Below are 15,945 nucleotides of genomic sequence, written 5' to 3'. Positions count from 1 at the left end.
TTCGGTGCAGCAGCGAGTACTTTATTATATTACCTTTTCTGTATTTAAAATGTGACATTCATTGTTACTCACGCTGACCCTCAAAACACTCTTTACTGGACAGATGTCAGTTCCAAAAATGCTCACGGCAATCCATAACAATGAAAACCTTTCAACAATCTACACAAGTTAAAATTAAAAGCACAAACAATTTGTTTCCATTGAAATATTGTACCTTAAGTCTCTAGTCTGACCAGGTTCAGTTCTCACAATCAGTTTGCGGCACAGTCACGTGTGTGTGTGTGTGAGTGTGTGCGTGTGTTGGGGAGTGGTGCTGTGCCAGATGCAATGTGAATCCAGAATACAGTGCGTGTTTGGATTTTGCCTCCGGTCTTTTTGGTTTAATGCTATGTCATTGTGACCGTAATTTTGAGTAAATGTGTTTGTATTGTGTTTCTCTAAATTTTGTGTTAAAAGATTTGTTTGGAAGGCCTCGTTCTCTTTTGTTGGATATAAGAAAGTACTTCGCGGAATAAAGGAAGAGTTATTTAGCTACACACACACACACCCCGCAAACCTGACTTCTGTAACAATCGCTATGCTCCGGCTGACCAAAGTTAACACAGTTTCCGTGGCATATCTGCGCTTTTATGTGTTATATTTATGTACTTTTCAGGTATGTTGGCGGTGATTGGCGGTGATTTATAATTGCTGTACTTAAATACAAACACAATCGGGTTACCTTCAAGGACAAAACAAGAACTGTGCTGACCTACTTCATACATTTATGCAGTACTATCTCCAAAGAAGTTATAAGCCACAAGTACTCTTCGAGATTATATAAATAATTTTCTTCTGATTAAGTATACAATCGTTTTTTTCAAGCTTATACAATATTGAACAAAAACATACTTTTTATTTACTGTTAAGTGGTACCTAAAATTGTTTGAGAAAGTGCACGAACGTTAAACTGAATAATGAACTTTGATCAAGTTTAGCGCTGACTAGGGTAGACTCTCCAAACTGTCCCCATTTTGGAGGAAATTTTGTATTTTCAGGGCACATTTTCTATTCTTATCCTCAGTCTGAAGTATTCTCTTCATCTGAGGCAGATTTTTGCGTTTTATTTTCAAGTGTAAATGTTGTGTTTGTGCTACCAATTGGCAGGCTTGCCAGCTTTTCAAATGCCTTAAGTGGGATTTTTTTGTAGAAACGTGACTTTGCAGGGTAAAACCTACCCACGCGCAGCGCAAAGGACATAACGTCTCTTACTCTTGTAGCATTTTAGTTGCTTACTCTATTTCCTATGACATTTCGGTGTTTCAGATACAAAATAACTGTTTTATGCAACTTTTAAAGAAAACTTAAGAAATATGTTTTCTCCTAAAATCTCAGAACATTTGACATTTTTTAGTTTTTTTTTCGCATGGCACAACTGCCCGAAGAGAGGGACTGTCACTCGCAAAAGGACAGATGGGTAACCCTTCTTATCGAAAATATGGTAGGATGATCTAACATCATGTAACACGTCTGCTTTTATTTAGTATTTATTATACTAGTGAGCATCTAGTGTGCACTGATACCACAAAGTGGAGATGCAGTGACTGCATTTGTATGCGCACCCGAGCATGCAGAGAGTGTGTGTGTGTGTGTGTGTGTGTGTGTGTGTGTGTGTGAAGGCGTATAAAGGTGGCAGGAGTTAAGTCCTCAGAATTGCGTGTCTCCCTTAAAAGGAAAAAAGCAGACTAGCAGTCATGGGGTCGGGTCGCACCCCTGAAAAAGTATACAGCGTGCCTTATAGATGACTAAACGTTGTATGAGTCAGCAGAGTTCCCTACAATGTACTCTTAAAAGGGAAGCGAGTCAACAGCCACGGCATGTGTAAGAAACTAACCAGTGTTTTCTAATAAGTCAGAACCGACTGCTGAAAGGGCGCACACTAAAAGGAAATGCAACAATTATGACAATTTTGACTGAGCCGTTTGTTTCTCAGCTGTACGCGTGGAAAGTGGAGAGTAATAACTTGTTTGTGTAATTGTATGTAAACTGATCACGAATGGAAATAGCAACGATTGTCACACAATAGTTAAAAAGTGTGATCCTCAACTAAATTTATCTTTTTTTTCATTTAACTTGTTCAGAAAAGAAGAAAGCAACAGAGTGAGTAAATGTGTCTGTACTGTTTTACTTGGAAAAATACTGTTGAATGAAATGCGACATGTACTCCAAAAAAATTACATGTATGTTAAACTCGGAAAAGACTTGTTCAAGGTGAGCAGCTGTAATTCTTCACAATAAATATACAAATGAGTGTGTGTATAATATATGTGTATATATATATATATATATATATATGTGTGTATATATATATACATATACATATATATATATATATATATATATATATATATATATGGCATTTGACGACCTACTATAGTTTTGGCCAGATTGTCGCAACTAAACAGCTTGTGTCAGCCTTTTTTTCTGATAAAACCGGACATCCAAGGAAACAAGAAATACATCTAATTTAAAAGACAGACTTTTTTCTTTCTTTCTCTCGCTCTCATAGCTCTCAACCAATCAGGGACAAATCTCAACAGAATCAGAGACAAATCCAGAAAAAAATCAGGGACAATTATGCACACTTTTAAAATATTAGTTATATTAACTTACGGCATTAACAGAATTAGAGAATATGAAATAATATACATTTCCTGAAGTAAAATAATTCTTCAGCCCTTAATTTTTGTCATTATTTATTAAGTATAATTCATCACTTTTTGTCTAAAAGACACCAGTGTTAAAAGGGATTAAGACGGACAAACCTAAAATTTGAGTCAAGATCAGGGACAGTTGAGAGGAGTTTCTCTCTTTCCGGTCCTCTGTTTTTCTTCTTTAATTATGCATTTATTTTTATCGTAATACTGACATTGATTAGTTGGCGTTATAGACTGTTAAGATAGTAAACACACCATATACTGCTGTCCTTCAACCAGAATTTTAGCTACTTAAAAGAGTTTGGTTTCCTATATGTGTGTGTGTGCGTGTGTAAAATGTAACAGTTCTCAGCTTCGGTGCTCACTAATGTAAAATATTTTGTGTATGGTAAGTTAGGTTTAAATGCGAGAAGTGAGAATATTAACACGCTACGTAGTGGCTTCATCCTTTCACAAATGAGTTAATTAGTGAGCTTTCATCTGTGGGCTGTGCCGCTGATTGCTTGAAATTACATGGCCGGGAAACAACTAGGCAGAAGAACTAAAACTTTGTGGTTACCACTTTGTCCCTATTTGGACTGTTGCATCCTTAACAGCTCTTCTGAGATTTTAAAACTTGAAATATTTCCTAACTTGCTTTCTAGCTTTTCCGCAAAATAGTTATTTTGTATCCCAAGTACTGTAATATTACATGGATAGCTAAAACTTACAATGTACTTATGTCTTGTAAATACTATTTTGTAGTGTGGAGCTTTTCTCCCCGGGCCTCCACTGAAAATGGACATGTATCCAGTTGGACCAGCCCGGTCAACAAATGTAAAATAAATAAATAAACACAGGATACAGGATTAACTAAATTTCTACAACTAGGGTTACCCCCTGTCTCACTTTGCGAGGGACAGTCCCTCTTTGGGCAGTTGTGCCCTGCAAAAAAATTGTAAAAATGGCAAATGTCCTGAGATTTTAGGACAAAATTATTTCCTATATTGTATGTAATAGTTGCATAAAACAGCTATTCTGTATCTGAAACACCTAAATGTTATAAGAAACAGAACAAGCAACTAAAATGCTACAAAAATAAACTTTTATTTAGGCAAAAAAGTGAAGTTCTGTCCTTTGTACTGGCTGTGGGTGTTTCGGCCTGCAAAATCTGACATTTGTACCAAAAATGTCCCACTTTGGGCATTTGAAAAGGTGGCATTTCTATCTACAACAGCGAGCTTTTAGTTTACAATAAAAAATAAAAAGCTAAGTCCGTTATTTGCAATGGTTGTGGGTGTTGTTAGTTCTGGAAAACATAATGTTTTCAAAAATGTCCTGTTTGGGCACTTTAAAAGATGGCAACCTTAAATGTGCTTAACTGTTCAGTTAAAGTCTGAATTAAACACACACACACACACACACACACACACACACACACTAAACGTGCACTGTTCGCTAGCTGTTGCTGTGCACAGCTGTGTATTATTACTAATTTGGTAACTAAATACTACATTTGCAGGGATAAACAGCAGTATTAAGCAGTATTATACTGGAGATAACATACATTACTGGTGGTTAGCCGACTTTGATTTGTTTAGGTGCTCTCCATGACACCCAAGAATATTTAATTTGTAGGAAGTTTAAAAGTTTCAGAAAAAAAACAACAAACAAGGGCCCTTCAGAATTATTTGTCTCAAAAATTCAAGTGTTACAACAATGGTTTTTCACTTTTTTTTCCATATCTCCTTAGTTTATACTTTATGGAATATAGCATAATAAACATGAGTTATTCTAAGCATAACATTCCTTAGGTTTAAAGTTTAAAAAATTACATAGGCCAAATTTTAAAACAAAGATGTGCGTGCTTACTGTGATTGAGTTCTCCACCAATATTATGGAAGCTCTTCATGATAGGCTGGAGCTGTTTTTTTTTTTCCTTAAAACAATCTTTCCTTCCTTTTAAAATGTGACACCTCACCACTGGCCCAATAATCAAGGAGCCTCAATCCTCACCACTAGCACCAGTGGAGGACGTACACTGAGAGGATGACAGGTATACACACACACACACACACACACACACACACACACACACACACACACGCACACAAACACAGTATTTCCAGATGCATCTCCCTGCATCAAGTGCAATTTCCCTTAAGAGCACATAGAGACCACAGTCAGTCCGGGGCTGGTTTCTTCCTCTTTCTTCAGGTCTCCAAGAAGGCTCCCACTGGCACAGCTATAGAGTTGAGATCTGAGCTGAGTGTTCAAGACCTCCAATACTCTCCCTGTCCAACCAGTGCTTCATGTCCCTACCCAAGTAGCTGACAAACATACCCTTGGAGATTTGTTTTACATGCACACACATCTGGGAAAGGCTGGCACAGATTTACTAGCTATACCTCCTTCTGTCCAGACTATAAGGTAGTTATTGCTGACACCAGACTCCTCTTTATCAGCTACTTTAAGGCCCTTAACAAGGGGTGTCCAATCTCACTGTGTAATGCTACTATCAATACAAAATAGTAGTTTGACCAAGAGTAAGGTTAAAGAGTTACAATAGTGCATGTTCATTTTTGTTCTATTCCAGTAGGGTACACTGTGGATACATTTCAAACAGCACTTTGTAAAATACCTCTTCAGCACATCTGTACAAACCATCATAAATGACATACAGCTCTAATACATTTGTAATACAAGCATCTTATATGAATTATGTTGATATTCACAAATGACGTATAGTTATTTACAAAATTCCAGATAGCTGGTCTGGCGGTATACCCCCTTTGTCACACTTCTTCCTTCCTTGAAGCCTCAAGCTAGTTTTTCAAATGACCCTTGAGAAACATTGTATGAGAGGTATGCGCCTATCTGGGAATATTTTAACCCATTCCCTGTCTTGAGACCCCATCGGCATTGGCATTGCTAACCCCACTGTGGTGCTGCACTGTCATATCATATGCCTGCAACCCTAGGCTTCACCTTAGTAACTTGGCATTTTGCTGGCTGGTTCAATGTAGCCATGTTAAGGGATTGTGGTCTTTAACTACAGTGAATTTCCTTACATACAGATAAAGCTGAAGTTTCAGTACTGCCCACACTATGGCTAGACATTCCTTTTCTACAGCTGCATAAGCATTCTTCCCTGGGTTGGGGCCTATGACTGAGATATACCACTGGGTGCTCTTCTCCCACATGTACAGAGACCCTTAACATTAACCTGCCCAAGCAACAAGGACCTCCGAAGCTGAAATGCAAACAAACACCAGTCACAACCAAAGTGACACATAGCTCACAACACCAGTGTGCCACATAAGAAAAGCCCCTAAGGCAAGACAATGTACCCAACGCTTTAGTCACAGGTGACTCTGTAGTCAGGCACACTGATGTCCCACTCACCAGGCTGAACAAGGAGAAAATTACAGTCAGCTGCTTGTTGAGTGCCAGGATTCGCCACATAACGCATGTACTCAAGTCACTCCATAACAAGTAAAAATATGACTCTGTCATTGTCCATGCTGGAGTGAATGACTTGAGATGTACCTCCCTGGACTACATGAAAAGAGACATGGAAGAGCTCTTGGATCATGTGGCCCAGGCAGGTATGACCCTAACCCTGAGAAGCATCCTGCCTTCGCCCAGAATGATAACACAGTTATAAGGACAAAATGATTAACTTCAACAATTGGCTAAGCTTCTGGTGACATTCAAAGGGGATCCAGTATCTGTCGGCCTGAGAAGACATGATCAACAAACCACGATGCTTTGCCAGAAATGGTCTGCACCTGTCACCCCTGGGATTCAGGTTACTGGCTAAAGGTCTTGCCACCCCTATAGTGCCTTTTTTAGGCGAGGTTCAAAGGACAAGACCACCACCGTAACAGATGCAAGCATGCAAAATCTGGAGGTAATGCTACTCATAGGTTCATAGGTTCATACTAGGCTATCTGCCCTAGGGCATTTATAAGCCTAGCCAGAGTGTGTTTGGCTTTCGCCACCCATTTTAAATTAATTTTGCTATGCCCTTTTTCGAGGTTAGTATACTGTGCCTCTGTCTAACAGTGACACAGAAGTGATACCCGGGGTAAACCTACGATCTCCCATCCACTCATCAAGATTCCTCTTGAAGAGAGTCAATGAGGGACTCTGCCTAACCTGGACTGGGATTTTATTCCAGAGTGAAGGGAGCCTCTGGGTTATGAGTCTGTCCCTCCAGCATGTCCTATTTATTTCAGTGCTGAGGTTCAAGTCTCTAGAGCGCGTAGCTCAATGGGATTTGGATTTTCTGAGGTGCAGCATGTCCATTAATTCCAGGTTGGACATGGCTTTATATGTCAGACACAGATCGCCTCTGAGCAGGTGGTATGCCACTGAGTAGAGCTGGAGTTTCTTTAACCGGGCAGCATATGGCATCTGTTTGAGCCCTTTGATCCTCTTGGTGAGGTACTTTTGGGGTCTTTCCAGTTGCTGCAAGTGTCTGGTAAGGTACATCCCAAGAGGAGCATTGTACTCAATTATGGGCCTGATGAGGGATGAGTAAAGAGGCACAATGACCTCCCCTGATCTAGATGTGAATCCCTTCATGATTAGGTGGGCTATATAAAATGTTTTTCTAACCACTGTGGCCACGTGGTTGTCAAATGAGAGATTGCTATCAACTTGGGTCCCCAGGTCCCTAATTACTTCTTCTGTACTTAATGGATTACCACCTATGTGATAATTTGTGGGCACTTTGTTTTTGCCAAAGGGGATGACTATACACTTTTTGGCGTTTAGCTTGAGGCCATGGCTCTAGCACCAGTTGTCTGTTTCTATGAGGCCCTTTTGGAGGATGCTTGTGTCGGCTGGAGAGTCGATTATGGCGCCCAGTTTGCAGTCATCTGCGAACTTGGTCAGCCACAGTCCTTCTGTGTTGGCCTGTACCTCCCAGAAATATATACCGAACAAGAGAGGTCCCAGGACTGAGCCTTATGGGATGCCACTTGTAACTGGTTTGGAGTCTGACATGGCTCCAGCAATTCTAACCATGTGGGTTGTGTCCTTGAGCCAGTTTGCAACCCATCTAGTGACATAGGGGTTTATATTTAAGCTGGTGAGCTTATCTATAATGCCCGAGTGGGGTATTGTATCGAAGGCTTTTGCGGGGTCCAGGTAGGCTGTGTGGACCACCTTCCCCTCGTCAATGGCCTTGGTGACTGTTTCAAAGAAATTGACCAGGTTTAAGAGGCAGGATCTGCCCTTAACAAAGCTGAACTGGGTAGGATCCAGTGTCTGTAGGTCCCCAATATCTTTGCTAGAAGTCTAAACCTCAAAATGCACTCTCTCGAGGCACTCCAAAAAATGGAGAACATCGATATCTGTGCAGTAACTGAGACTTGGTTCAGGGATCCAGAGAGCATCCCTGCAATACCAGGCTACAACTCTTACCACACTTTTTGGCCACAAAACCAAGACCGAAACACTAAAGGTGGAGGAGTGTCCATATTCACCAAGGATATTCACACCTCCAGGCTAGTTGCCCAACACAATGCATTTGAAATTCTCCAGGTGTAAATAACACTAGGTAAGACTGCAGTCCAAATTGTAGCTTGCTACAGATCCCCCACCATACCCCAAGATTCTCACTACACCTTTCTAAACATACTGGAAAATATTATGATACAACCAAACACCCTAATACTGGGTGATTTCACCTACCCTGCCATTAACTGGGAAAACTACTCAGGTACCAGCTCCTTTTCCCAATGGTTCTTGGAATTCATAAATTCCAACGCCCTGGATCAACTAATCCATTGTCCCACCAGGGGCTCCAATATCCTAGACCTGGTCATTACCAACATGGGAGATAAATGCTCCACACCAGTGGTCACCCCCTCATTGGTCAGGTCTGACCATAAGCAAATCACCTTTAACATCCACATCCCACCCCCAACCCCCAGTAAGGAAACTCCTTAAAAAACTTCTCCAAAGCCAACTTCATACTACTGAAGTCAGAAGTGACAAACTTCACAACACCCACGCAGACGGGATCTGGAAGTTCGACTGCAGAATCCTACACTAAGGCACTGTATGAGCACATCCACTCGTGCATGAATCGTGCCATCCCAAATAGAACCAAGATGCTCTCCTCCAGAAAAAGGAAGCCAATCTGGTGGTGCCCTGCTATAAACAAACTATACAACAGAAGGAAGAAACTGTTGCAGAAGAGAGGAAAATCCCAGGATGCAAAAAACTCCCTCACCAGCCTCAGTAAGAAGATGAGATCCCTCATAAAATCCTCAAAAGCTAGTTACGAAAATAAAATTGCCAAAGATTCCAAAGACAACCACAAGGCATTCTATAGTTATGTCAGGAATCTAAATGGCAATGCTCAGATCTGCTCTGAGCTTCAACAGAATGGCATTAAATATACTGATCCCAAGGATATTGCCAATATCCCAGCAGATCAATTTAGTGCCAACTTCACCCCCCTTTCACCCCCTAAAGGGCCCATCTCAATACCAAAAGATTGCCAAATTCCGGTAATCATGGCCACACAGGTAGAAACCGCACTCTCCAAAGCTAAGAATACAGCATCCATGGGACCAGATGACATCCCAGGCTGTGTACTACATGAACTACAAAATGAACTGGCACCTCACTTAAGTGTCATGTTTAATCATAGCCTCACCTCAGGCATCGTGCCCAGGGAGTGGCGCACAGCTACAGTTATCCAACTCCACAAGGGGGGATCCACCTTGGATCCCGGGAACTACCATCCCATCAGTCTGATGAGCCTGATCTGGAAAGGCATGGAATGCATTATCATGGAACTTATAAACAAAGACATTGGCATCCTTCAAACACTGGTCCCCACCCAGTTTGAGTTTGTGAAGGGACGATCTTGTCTCCTGAACCTGATTGACTTCTTCAAATCAATCTCCAGAGCTGTGGATGAGGGTAAGGCAGTCCACACAGCCTATCTGAACCTTGCCAAGGCTTTCAACACCATCCCCCACTCTGGAAGCATAGATAAACTTACTAAGCTGGGCATAAATCCCTACGTCACTCGATGGGTTGCCAACTGGCTTACTGACAGAACCCAGACAGTAAAAGTAGCTGACTCCAAATCCAGCTCCAGACAAGTAACAAGTGGAGTACTTCAGGGTTCAGTCCTGGGACCACTCTTGTTTGGCATCTACTTGCCTGAAGTACAGGCCAACACTAAGGGACTCTGGCTAACAAAGTTCGCGGATGACTGCAAACTGGGAGCCATTATTGAATCCCCAAATGGTATGGATATTCTACAAAAGGGCCTTACAGAAACAGATGCCTGGTGCCAGAGCCATGGGCTCAAGCTTAATTGCAAAGAAATGTATAGTTATCCCCTTTGGAAAAAACATGTGCCCATGAATTACCACATAGGTGGCAGTACACTAAACATCGAAAGTGTGATGAGAGACTTAGGGACACAGGTGGACAGTGGTCTCACTTTCAATAACCACATTACCACAACAGTTAGGAAATCCTTCTATGTGGCACACCTCATCACTAAGGGCTTTTCATCTAGAAAACAGGAGGTCATTGTCCCACTGTACTTATCCCTCATTAGACCCATTATAGAGTATAATGTCTCATTTGGTATGTACCTCACAAGACATCTGCAACAGCTGGAAAGGCCACAGAAATACCTCAGTAAAAGAATCACAGGCCTAAAGCAGATGCCATATGCTGACCATCTAAAAAAACTCTAGCTATACTCTGTGGCATATCGTCCATTCAGAGGCAATCTCTGCTTAACATATAAGGCCATGTCAAACCCTGAGCTGTTGGACATGCTCCACTTAAAGAAATCCCAATCCCTCAGAGCCACATGCTCCAGGGATCTAAACCTTGTTGTCACAATGAACAAAACATGCTGGAGGGATAGGTTCCTGACCCAGAGACTCCCCATACTCTGGAATAGACTGCCCATACACGTCAAGCAGAGCACCTCCTTGGCCCTCTTCAAAAGGAACCTTGATGATTGGATGGGAGATAGGAAATTCACCCCGGGGATCATGTCAGTCACCCTGCTAGACAGGGTTCCAGAGAAGTAAATACTGTGGGAAGAAATATCCAGGGAATTGTTATGGCTAGGCCTGTATAGGCCCTAGGGCGATAGCCTAGTACCAACCTATGAACCTATGAACCCTCTGAGGAAACCTGGCTGAGCACAGCCCCCACCCTATGGCTTGAAGCATCCACTTGCACAACAATTTTTTTGCTGTAATCTGGACTGGCTAACACAGGGGGTCTTTTAAGCTTATGGAATGCCTGCTCACATGCCAGGTCCACACTACCTTATCTGGCCTGTTTTTCCTTGTCAGGTTTGTGAGGGGAGCAGCTATGGTACTCTAATTAGGGACAAACCTTGTGTAGTACTCTGCTGTCCCCAAAAATGCACTCACCTGCTTTTTGGTAACAGGAGAAAGCCATGCCTGAATGGCTTCCACTTTGGCAGGTTCTGGCTTGATCTTACCACTTCCCATTCTTATGTCTCGGGTAGGAGACCTCTGCCATACCCACCTGACATTTACTGGGCTTAATGGTCAACCCTGCATTCTGTAGTCTGCTCAGCATCTCCCTGACATACTGAAGGTGCTCTTGCCAGCAGTGGCTGTAGGTGGCAATATCATCCAGGTAAGCAAGGGAAAAATATGCTGCTTCTGCTAGGATATGCTCTTTCAGCCTCTGGAAAGTTGCTGGGGCATTTTTCAACCAAAAGGGCATCTTCGTGAACTCATACAAGCTGATAGGAGTCACAAAGGCTGACTTATCTCTAGTGCTGGGAGTCAAGGGCACCTGCCAATAGCCCTAACATACATACATACACATATTTCAAGCACGGGCATAAATGCCCTTCTAGCTTGCCAATATACCAAAACACTTATTCCCATAATAAGTGTCCAGGCTGTTCTTAAAAATATCTAAACTAGTGCTTGCTTTAATGTAATTTGGTAGTCTGTTCCATGCACCAGCTAATCTGTCAGAGAACCAATTGGTACACTTCTCATTCCTATAGAATCTTCTACATAGGTTATCTGATGATTCTCTAGTACTTTTTGATAACCCTAAACATTCCCAGAGGTAGTTGTCCCTAAATGCCCTATATACCCAAATAAGATCTTCTTTTATATATCTGTAAGAGACACTGTACCATTTCTGATATTTTATTGTTTCATAATAACTTAGATTTTCGCATCCATGGATGCCCTTGTATATTTCTGCTGTACCCTTTCTAGTTTACTCATGCTTGTCTTTTTATAGGCTTTCCATATTGTTATTCCATACTCACATTTGGGTCTAATGTAACTTAACAAGTAATAACTTCATTATTTTTAATTTTCTAGACTTTATAAATCTTTTTATGCAACCTATAGTTCTATAACTGTCATTAACCAATTGGTTGATATGATTAGAAAAACTCATAGCTGAATCTACCCATATACCCAGGTCCTTAAATGAGTCTACAGTTTCAATCACTGTGTGCTGTATTAAATATTTACCTTTCAATTTATGTCTCCCAAATCTCATATGCTTAGTTTTTGATGTATTTATCAGCATATTATTCTCCTGTGCCCAAATGGTGAATTTAGTCAAGTTATTTTGCAGATGTGCCTTATCTGTAACACTTGTAATCCGTTTACCCAATTTCAGGTAATCTGCGTAAAGACCGTAGAATACCTCAGATGAAAAGGTAGGTCTGAAATATACAATCTAAACAAGTAAGGGCCTAGGACAGAGCCCTGTGGGACACCCTGACTGTAACCAAGGATTTCACCTGTCCAGTTGCTGTATGGTACTTGCCATGTCTTATTTGTAAGCCATGCAGCTATCCATCTTATCAAGAATACATCAATACCTAGTTGTACTAATTTATTGACCAGTGTATTGTGTATGACCATATCAAATGCTGAATTTAAGTCTATATAAATTACATCACAGCACAATTTTTCATTCATAACTATTATTATATTGTTATAGAACATCATGTTACAGATGGTAATAGATCTATTTTCAACATATGCATGCTGATATATGGTTTTTAGTCCCAACCGATCCAGTTCTGACAATAACTTATCCAATATTACCTTCTCCATTAGTCATGAAAGTAGACTTAAAGGTCTGTATGATTCTAGGTTTGTTCTACTTCCCTTTCCCTTAAAAACAGTTTTAATAAGCATGTCTCCACTCTTGAGGAATGTCCCCATATTTATATGACCTAGTGAGTAATAAATATAATGGTAGTTAAGTTCTTGCTGAAGTGTTCTCAGGTCATTGTTACTAATTCCATCTCCTCCTTGCACTTTGTTTGGATCCAGTTTGTGCAGTTCTTTTTCGATATAATCTAATTTGATTCCAGTATCTTTGGCTACCTGGATGTCACTAGGACAACTTTTCACCCACCCCTTTTGTGGAACCAAATTGCTTTGCATAAGATTTTGTAAATATATCTATAATCTGTTGTGCCTGAGAAAAAAATTTGGAATCTGCACACAGTTTATTTATTTGTGTGTCTCTACTCCTTCCACATCTTGTGTATCGATAAAAAGGTTTCCTATTATGTTCAATATCTTTATATAAATTTTCTTCAAAATTTTCTTGATCTTGTCTCACACTATGCTTAATCTGTTTGTCCATCTTATTTCAGTTTTCAAAGTTGTAGTTCAACTTCTATTCCATTTCTTATATTTTCGTCTCTAAATCTTAATCAGATATCTTGTTCTTATGGAAATATATCTGCCTTATGTTGTATGCCAAGATCCTGATGTTAAACTTTTTTTGACTTTTTACACTCAAAGAATTTCTCTTTCAAAACTTTTCACATTCCATCTGCAGTTTTTCCACTGAACACCTCACTCCAGTTAATTTTACATAGTGACTGTTTTGCTTCCATGTACTCTGTAATTAAACTTCTGTGCACGGGTTTAGATTTCAATTTGGCAGAATTATCTAGCAAAAAATTAACCTTTATAACCCCATGATCACAGCACATCAATGGTGGTAAAACTAGACTTGAAGTAACAGTAATTTCTTTGGGAACACGAACAATACCTAGTATGTTTTGACCCCTGGTAGTTTTTTTTATAATCTGAAGCAATTGTTGTTCCTGAATATACTCTGTAAATAATTTCCTTACTAATGTTGTTGAATCAAAATTATTCCAATCTGTTTCTGGTAAATTTAAGTCCCCAGCTAATATATTCATGTAAGAAATGTATGAATTCCTGCAGGTCATCTGCACTTGACTCTGGTGGTCTATACACTCCAACAATTGTTATGTGTTTCAGGGTTGTCTTTGCTGACACAGTTACACAGTCTTGGTAAGCTCAACAGTGGTAAGATACTTAGCCCCACTCAGCTGCTCTAGGGCTTCATCTCTCCTAGGGATGGGGTAAGCATCTGACTCTATGTGACTATTTAATTTCCTGTAGTCCACAAAGAACCTGGTGCTGCCATCCTTTGTTGGTACCAGCACCACTGGGGAGGCCCAGGGACAGCTGGACTCCTGTATTACCCCTAGTTCCAACATTTTCTGTATCTCCTTCCTCAGAGTATGTTTGACCATCTCAGGCACCCTATAAGGGGCATGCTTAATAGGCCTTTGGGGTCCTGTATCCACATGGTGCTGCACCAGGTGGGGGCACCCTAGTTTCCCAGTGAGCATTCCCCCAAACTTCTGTAACACTGCTTGGATTTCTTGAACCTGGGTAGGGGATAGCTGCTGGGGCACTGCTACTCCTTCCACTGAGGTGTCAGTCTGAGCATCACTGAAGAGATCAGTCACAAGACCCCCCTCAGACTTCTCCTACATCCAATGCAAATACTCAACACAAGGTCCTCTCTATCATGGTAAGGTTTCATCAGGTTAACATGGGACAATTTGTTCCCCTGTCTTCTACCTAGCATATATACCATGTAATTAACATCACTGACCTTCCTTACCTCCTTGAAGGGTCCCTCCCACGCTGCCTGCAGCTTGTTGTGAATGACAGGAATGAGAACCATAACTTGCTGCCCCATACCATAATCTTTATCTTCAGCATTCCTGTCATACTAGACCCTTTTCTGCTGTTGGACTATTAACAGGTTCTCCTGGGCCAAACCCATGGGTTCCCCAAGCCTTGTCCTGAGGTTTAGGATATATGCCATAACAGACTCCTTGTGGGATTCACAGTCACCCTCCCACTCATCACAAATCAGATCTAGAGGTCCCCTCACCCTATGCCTATACAGCAACTCAAAAGGTGAAAAACCTGTGGATTCCTGGGACACCTCACTGTAAGCAAACAACAGATGTGGCAAATATTTGTCTCATCCTTCTTAAACTGGTCTGTAAATGCATGGTCTTTCATAGGTTCATAGATTCATAGGTGTTTATTAGGCTAATGACCATAAGGGTATTTTTACTCCTAGCCATGCATCCAAAATCTCTGACAAGTTCTGATACCCTTGATACGTTTAAGCATGGGCCTGGAAGATGAACCATTTACAGGTTAGCTATATCCATCAGAGACATAGGTGCCAAAACCAGGTATGATTTACTAGTTTCCCATCCAATTATCCAAGTTACATTTGAATTGGGTTAGGGAGGAACTCTGCTTCACATGAGTGGGGAGCCTGTTCCATAGATGGGGTAGTCTCTGGGATACATACCTATCTCTCCAGCAGGTCTTATTTGTATCACGGGCAAGGTTTAAGTCTTTAGAATGGGTAATTCTAGCTTTGTTTGTTTTGTGGATATGCAGGAGGTCCTTCAGAGTGGGGTCTGACAATGCCCTGTATGCCAGGCATAGATATCCCCTCAAAAGCCTGTAGGAGACAGAATACAAGGATAGGCCCTTGAAGGCGGTCTGCACAGGACAATTTACATGCACCCTATATTCTTTTAGTGAGGAACCTCTGTGGATGTTCCAATTGTTGGATATGCCTAGTTAGGTACATACCAAAGGGGACATTGTACTCAATGATAGGTCTGATGAATGCCGAATACAGTGGAACAATGACTTCCTTGGACTTACATGCCAGACCTTTGCTTTTAAGTTGCGCAACATAGAATGATCTCCTCACCACTGTAGACACATGCTGGCCAAAGGCTAGCTTAATATCTATGTGTGTCCCTAAGTCCCTGACTACTGGGTTAACTCTAAGGGGTGTGTTGTCAATATGATAGTTTCCAGGGATGGATGACTTCCCAAACAATACTATTATGCATTTCTTGTCATTTAGATTTAGTCCATGG

General features: G+C 41.0%; 1 long non-coding RNA gene across 1 annotated transcript in view; it reads left to right on the top strand.

Annotated features, from left to right (window-relative positions):
- Positions 1-1,252: 1,252 nt before the first annotated feature.
- LOC122789037 overlaps positions 1,253-15,945 on the top strand; it is an 81,878-nt gene continuing 67,185 nt past the window's right edge. The window contains exon 1 of the long non-coding RNA XR_006362764.1: positions 1,253-1,480. This is a non-coding gene — a long non-coding RNA (uncharacterized LOC122789037). The remainder of the gene's footprint in view (positions 1,481-15,945) is intronic.

The sequence above is a fragment of the Protopterus annectens genome, chromosome 14.part0, assembly GCF_019279795.1.
Source record: "Protopterus annectens isolate FY-2018-M chromosome 14.part0, PAN1.0, whole genome shotgun sequence".
Taxonomy (NCBI): domain Eukaryota; kingdom Metazoa; phylum Chordata; order Ceratodontiformes; family Protopteridae; genus Protopterus; species Protopterus annectens.
The sequence above is the reverse complement of the archived record's forward strand: the minus strand, read 5'-3'. Positions and strand labels throughout refer to the sequence as shown.